Here is a 7,317-nt window from a genome sequence, read left to right on the forward strand (position 1 = left end):
ACTTGTGTAGAGAGAAATGAAGATGATATAGCATGGATAAATATTTTGGATTTATATATTTCAAATTGGAGGAACATATTGAGAGTGTAGTCCAATGATCTGCCTTGAAATAATACTCTTTCATAGTTATGGATTCAAGTTGGTGAAGCATAGGGAAATAGGAGGAATTGAGCCATTTAAAATCATCAACATTTTCTACATGTATTGTAGCTTTCCCTGGGGGATTAAGTAAAAACCATATTTTCATGGCCCCAAAATTTAACTTGTCTGTGATGAGATGAAATACATGTTTCTCAGATTCCTGCAGACACATGTTAATCACCTACAATGAGATCCAAATATTAAATGTAAAATGTATCAAAAATGTTGGACTTCCAAACTTTAGATTAATTTAAATTAATAACACTTCACCTTAGCATTCATGACAGTTGAATTCACAACCACGGATGCAGCCAATACATTGTCAGAAAATAATGCATAGTGATAAAGAGTCGGATCCTCCAACTTGTCCTTTTTAGGAAATTATCGCTTTTCAAGAGGAAGAAAGTAATAATCTATGGTCAATAGCATGGACAGACAGTGCAAGCCCTTGGGAACAAACTTTGTTGCCCCCTAACTTAAAAATTTACTTTTCTTTTCCAAGTTCCTTACTTGCTCATCTACAGACTGAAGCACAACTTGTAACTTCTTTGTTACTATCGCACAACGATAAAATTGTTCTCTAGCCTTGGACAGGACATGACCCATAGCCTTGATCTTCTCAAGTGCACTGAAACATTCATATCAATTATCGATCATGGAAAGGAGAATGAAAAGCAGAAAGATTGACACAGAGACTGCAACTTTAAAAGAAACAAAGGATATGAACACCAAATGAAAATGGAAGAACTTACTACTCTTGATTTAGAAGCAGCCAATGCGAAAATCCAGGCGGTAGTTTTCCAAGCTTTCACAACACTCTGTCATCATTCTGACATACAATAAAAGAAAAACTCAGAAACTGAACAGAGAAAAACCCATTAAGTTTTCTAGCTAATTACTTCAGATTTACCTCAAATACTTTAAAGTAAGCATCACAGGAATTAACATAAATAAACCACACTACACACTTACCATGTTCTGCCACTTGTGATATATTCTAGTTATATCTTGTTTCTTCCATTCTTTGAGATCAAATACATTCATCCCATATGCCCAGCCACAAGCATTAGGATCAAAGTGCCTGGCTATGTGCGGATTGGAAAAATTAAGGTATTTTTCAAACCAGCGAAAGCTTTTTCCACAAGTTTCCACTAAACCATTAAGCTTTCCATGAAGATCTACTGATCACAAGGGTGTCAAATCTTTCTGCACCATAATATCATCATCCTAGAAAAGGATCTTGTCCAATTTGGGATAAACTTGTGGAAGATAGAAATGAAGATGATTTAGCATGGATAAATATTTGGGATTTATATATTTCAAATTGGAGGAACGTGCTGAGAGTGTAGTCAAGTGATCTACCTTGAAATAATACTTCATAGCCGTAGATACAAGTTGGCGAAGCACAGGGCAATAGGAGTAATTGAGCCATTTAAAATCATCAACATTTTCTACATGTATGGTAGCTTTCCTTGGGGGATTAAGTAAAAACCACATTTTCGTGGCCCCAAAATTTAACTTGTCTTTGACGAGATGAAATACATGTTTCTAAGGTTCCTCCAAAGACAAGTAAATCACCTACAATGAGATTCAAATATTAAATGTAAAATGCAGCAAAACTGTTGGACTTCCAATCTTTAGAGTATTTTAAATTAATAACACTTCACCTTAGCATTCATGATAGTTGAATTCACAACCACAGATGCAACCAATACATTGTCAGAAAATAATGCATAGTGATAAAGAGTTGGATCATCCAGCTTGTCCTTTTTAGGAAATTTCACTTTTCAAGGGCAAGCAAGTAATAATCCATGGTCAATCGCATGGACACACAGTGCACGCCCTTGGGAACAGTCTTTGCTGCCAACTAACTTAAAAATGTACTTTGCTTTTTCAAGGTCCTTACTTGCTCATCTGTAGACTGAGGCATGGCTCGCAACTTCTTTATTACTGTCGCACAATCATAAAATTGTTCTCTAGCCTTAGATAGGACATGGCCCATAGCCTTGCTCTTCTCAGGTACAGTATAACATTCATATCAATTATCGGCGATGAGAAAGAGAATGAAAAGCAGAAAGATTGACACACAGATTGCAACTTTAAAAGAAACAAAGGATATGAACACCAAATCCAAATTGAAGCACTTACTACTCTTGATTTAGAAGAAGCCAATGTGAGAAGTATTATCTTTGAGGTAGATTAGAATCTACATTAGACTTGCCCATTGTACGCTAACATCCTTTAATACGAAGCATCAATTCATGGCATAAATCAAGATTATTCCTAGCCTGGGAAATGCTTGAATACACCCTAGCCATGATCAGTTGGTCTCGCATCAATCTAACGATCGAGTCAGAATTCTCATTCTCATTCTCTCGCCTCCAAATGCTGTATTTTCCTAGGACAGTAGAATCTACCTCCTTGCAATGTTTAATTGCTACGTTTTCAAGCTCAACTCATTTTTCTTCATCTTGTTGAATCAACTCTGTTGACCTTTTCTCCCTCCTCTTTTGTCTCAATTGATGTAAGCATTAAACTACTATAAATTAAAGCATACTATGCTAAAATCTAAGAAATATAAAATTTTTATATTGAAGTAACATTCAAAAAGGATTTTGGAAAATAATATAACAATTCCCTTTTCCATGAGAACAAAAAGTAGCGATCTAGTGCAAAAAATAATTTTACAGTCCAAGAAACTTTTTTTGGACTTTCTTCAAGCTGCAAATGGTCTGTAGCTATGTTACCAGAAACGGGACGACGACCACCGTTTCTGCAGAAAAACGCATTAGAAACGAGACGGTACGGAAAACGCCGTTCCCAACGTCGTTCTGAAATGGATCAATTTTTCTTACAACAGTGTTATGCCACCAGGTTTAGTCATCACCGGTTTGTCCTCGGTTACATCTTAGAAACTCCGGTTAACTCTCGTCCCAAAAAAGCATTGCGCAAAATGCACGGCATGCAGAAAGACAACTAGTTTCATTTTCCAGTTGCGCAGCTTAGAGGAACAATTTAGGATGAATAATTTTTCAATGATTGAAGTAATGATTTGGTTTTTATTTTTAATGTCAAAAGTTTAATATCTTTAGTTTCGCTCTGTATAGATCATGAATTGAAACTGTGAAACCTGCAAATCTGTGACACCTGCAAATCTGTAATGTCTATCTAATGACAAAATCTTAGTTGGGCGCTATTAATTATGTTAGATAATTATTGAATAAAATCGTTGACGGTCTAATAGGTATGTCTCTGAATGGAAGAAGACGAATAATTTAACCCCCAACAATTTTCTGGAATGAATCAGATGGTCATTCTATAACCAGGATTTTTACTTCTTATTATAACCAGCAATCCTCTGTACAAGCTGATCACAGATCTTTCCCCATCTGTCCACCTATATACACAAATCTATGGTTCCCAACAGAGAGCAATCCCCACTCAACATATACTTAAAAGGGAAGATGACATTTCTAGGTATTTAGTTACTTTCATTAAATTGTTAATTTGTTGTTGGTGTTTTGTTTTGTTTTGTTGCATGCTAAAGCCAATAGTTTATTGTTGAATTTTTGTTAACATAATATAATTGCTAGGAAGAAGGATGGGTTTGGAATACTTGGTATTTTAGTAAATGAGTTTTTAAAGAAATTTAATGCTTTTTCTCTCTCCTCGTTTCTTGAATACGAAACCTCAAAATTGTGTTTCTCGTCTCATTATCGTTTCTCGTTTCCTTTCCCGTTCTCGTTTCTGGTAACATAGGTCTGCAATACAACAACCATTATCTTCGGAGTTTGACTAGACATTACCTTACAGTAGGCTACCAACATCATAGAGCATTTAACTCGGGAAAATCAAAACTTACCATCAAGAGCATTCTCTTTGACGTCTCGATGTTCACTTCCTTTGTCATTCTCTTGAAACCTCGCAAGAAGTTCTTCGTCATTGGAAGTTTTTTTCTACACCTTGTCATTCATTTTACCCTCCTCAAGATTTTCCTTGCCTTCTTCATTGAAGATCACACCATATTGTTGTGAATGTAACTTTTCTGAGTTGTCTCCAGAAGTTGTTTGCCTCTACTTGATGTACACCGTTAGAAATAGAGAAGCACCCCTACCAATGTCATTTTTCACTTCTTGCTCAGTACAACCCTACTCAACTACGTAGATCATCATCACATATGTTTCCTTACATGTTCAATAGAGAAAATAACCAAAATCTTCACCAATCGTACCTCAGAGTTAGTGATATTCCTTTGGTTTACTTCAGAGGGCTTTTCTAATACCCATGAGGAAGATAAATCATTTCATCCAACAATATTTAAGTTGAGAGTTCCCAAGTCCTCTGTGTTAGCTGTTATGACATCAATCACCTGCCCAGTAAATAAAATTTATTTTCAATTCTCTGCCCAATAGCGGAGAAATCAAATTTAAGATATCCAAATGCAGCAGGTTTCTTATACTTGCCTTCTTTGGGAAGAGAGAGTCAATGCTCTCTGTTAAACTCTGCTTTCTCCAGTCATCTGCCTGTTCCTGTGAACCCCGCAGATAAATAGATAAGAGTGATTTTAAACATATGGCAGAGCTCCAGTATCCTCAATAATTCCTCTCTATTTCAATCCACTCAGGTTGATTAAATTTCAGTTTAGGGACACTATTTATTTTCTTGGATTAGACTAACGTAAGTGCAAGTGCATTGACCAGATCCTGAAAAAGAACAAAATGGCCATAGAAAAATAGAATTGGTTTTCAAGATGTGGAAAGAGAATACCATTCTAATAGATCCATCTCCTGAGAAGTTGTGCCTTGTTGTTTTAAATGACAAAAAACGCATAAAAGGTCAAGTAGAAACACTTGATGGAGAAGAATATCTATAAATTTACTGAAACGCTAAAAAGAGGGTTTCTTTGCTATCATGCATATGATAAGATCAAGATTTAATTACACATCAATAATAAAATGGTGTGTATAATATCTATCATTTGTTTTGGCCAATGTGCCCTGAACACTGTGGGAACAGTATGAAAATGATATGTGTAGTAGAAAGTAGCTAGTGAACAAGATTGTTGTTGTGAATTGGGTCTAGGTTAGGTGGATCAGAACTGGTTTTAGCTTGACTGACGAGAAGTGGATTTAGCTTTATGGATGGAAAGTGGGTCTGGCTTGGATAATGAGTGGACGGGAAGAATGATTGTTATCCATCCCACCCAGATTCAATTCCCACAAGATTCAATTCCCATGAGTAAGATGTTGAACTGAACTCTTAAAAAATATATTTTATAATACCCATTCAGCTTATGCAGAATCCAGCGCACACTTAGTACCATCCTACTCAGAATGAGGAGTACCCAACAAATTCACCGAGCAGTTGCCCAGTGAATTTACCAGTCATAAGCATTTCCCTTTGTTAAAAAATGGAAAGAGCATTGTTATTTCTTGCTATCGGGATGAATGGTTTCATTATTTTTGGCAAGGGAAATTACCCTAGGGGCAATTGGTAAAAGCTTTGCTCTTGCATGAGAGAGGTACAAACTTTGAATCTTTATCCTGGTAGGTATTGTACCGTGTTAATGCAAAGATGGAGTTCACAGCTTCACACATATCAAATGAAAGGAAACCTATAAAGAAAACTCACAAAATATCTGGAAAAATGCTAGTGGTGCTAAACTTTTGACAATAAGCGAGGAAAGTATGTTTGATAACATTTGCGCCTTCAGATCCTGCGAAAAAAGGCAAAAGGAAAATCAAATTCCAAACTAGGTCCATGGGGTTTTGGTTCAATGGTTGACCGGGGGTGGTGAAGGCAAATCAAATTTCAAAGAAGGTCCATGGGGTCTTGGTTCAATGGTTAACCGGGGGTGATTATAATTCCCCACCAAGGCTCAAATCACATAAATACATTGTTCAATGGGTTCTCAATGAAACAGATCTTTCTAAAATAGTATAAGACGACTATACTTCATTGTAATGGAGATCTTACTTGAATGTTGTAAGAAGTCTACACTTCATTGTAATACTACCATATTAAGAAAGGGCATACTTGCCAATAAAGATAAATTAAATGTTGACCCAACCCAAAAAAAGAGACAGAAGCATCCTAACGAGGGAGGAGGGTAGTAATAAGCTTACCAGTGAGGGAGGAGGGCATGAAGAAGCTTACCAGCAGGGAGGAGGGAAGGAAGAAGCTTACCAGTTGCAAATGTAGATGCGGAGTGACGAAACCTAGCTGCCAGAAAAACCAATGTCATGACCACAAAGATAACAAGGAAGCCCACCACAGCTATTTAATGATGAAAACCTTGGCCTCCCCATCCTCCATTTCTACCAGGCTGGTAGCCCTACCACCCTCCATTCCACACACCTCCTCTTTTCACAGACACCTTTAGCTCTCAACCCTAACACCACTTTTCTCCTTCTCCTCCTCCTAAACAGATATTGAGCAATGCATCCCTTACTCAATCATAATCCTCTACATCAAACCCATATCATGGTTAGCAGAAATATATGAAGTCAACAACAACCAAAAAACCCTTAGATCTCATATATAGTTTAGAGCATTTGATAGAAAAATTTACCAAAGCCATTACGAAATGGATAGATCAACAAATTTCATTCAGTTTTGAGAAAGAAAGGGACACTTACATGGTAAAAACCTAGATGAAAATGGTCATAGGGGCCAGAAGTAGACAGATTTGAGGGTCTCTATCTCTGTTAGCCTTTTTTGTTAAAAACCAAAAACATATAATTAAGGGAAACACGTCATTCGAATTCTGACAACACTGACCTCCTTCCTCTTCAAATATCAGTCATCGTGAAGCACTGAAACTCCTACTGCAAAATTCTAGGTTACAGATCCCAGAAAGAAAATGAGATCAAGGCCCCATCAATCAAGCATCTCTAGGATAGACCTCTCTGTCAAATTGTTGGTCAAATGATCTATATCTAAGGCCTTTTCTCATGACTACAGCTAGGAAGCTTTGGTTGCTTTAGGGTCAAATCTTCTATTATGAAATCACCCTTGAATTGAATTTGGTTTGGAGATAGTGTCTCACTCGAAATTCCTTCTCTGTTGTAGGTTTATATAAAATCATATCTGAAGCTATAAATTTCCTAGCATCTAAGCTCATATATATAATATTATTCTTGAGCTCATTGACATGCCTTTGGCCTTGTATTAGGG

At 36.6% G+C, this 7,317-nt stretch overlaps 1 pseudogene; it reads right to left on the reverse strand.

Annotated features, from left to right (window-relative positions):
* Window positions 1-949: 949 nt before the first annotated feature.
* On the reverse strand, window positions 950-2,663 carry LOC149213149 (polygalacturonate 4-alpha-galacturonosyltransferase-like; annotated as a pseudogene).
* Between the last annotated feature and the right edge of the window lie 4,654 nt (window positions 2,664-7,317).

Source organism: Pinus tabuliformis, chromosome 1_1 (genome assembly GCF_031772625.1).
Source record: "Pinus tabuliformis cultivar Carrire ecotype Pingquan chromosome 1_1, CPIR1, whole genome shotgun sequence".
NCBI classification, from domain to species: domain Eukaryota; kingdom Viridiplantae; phylum Streptophyta; class Pinopsida; order Pinales; family Pinaceae; genus Pinus; species Pinus tabuliformis.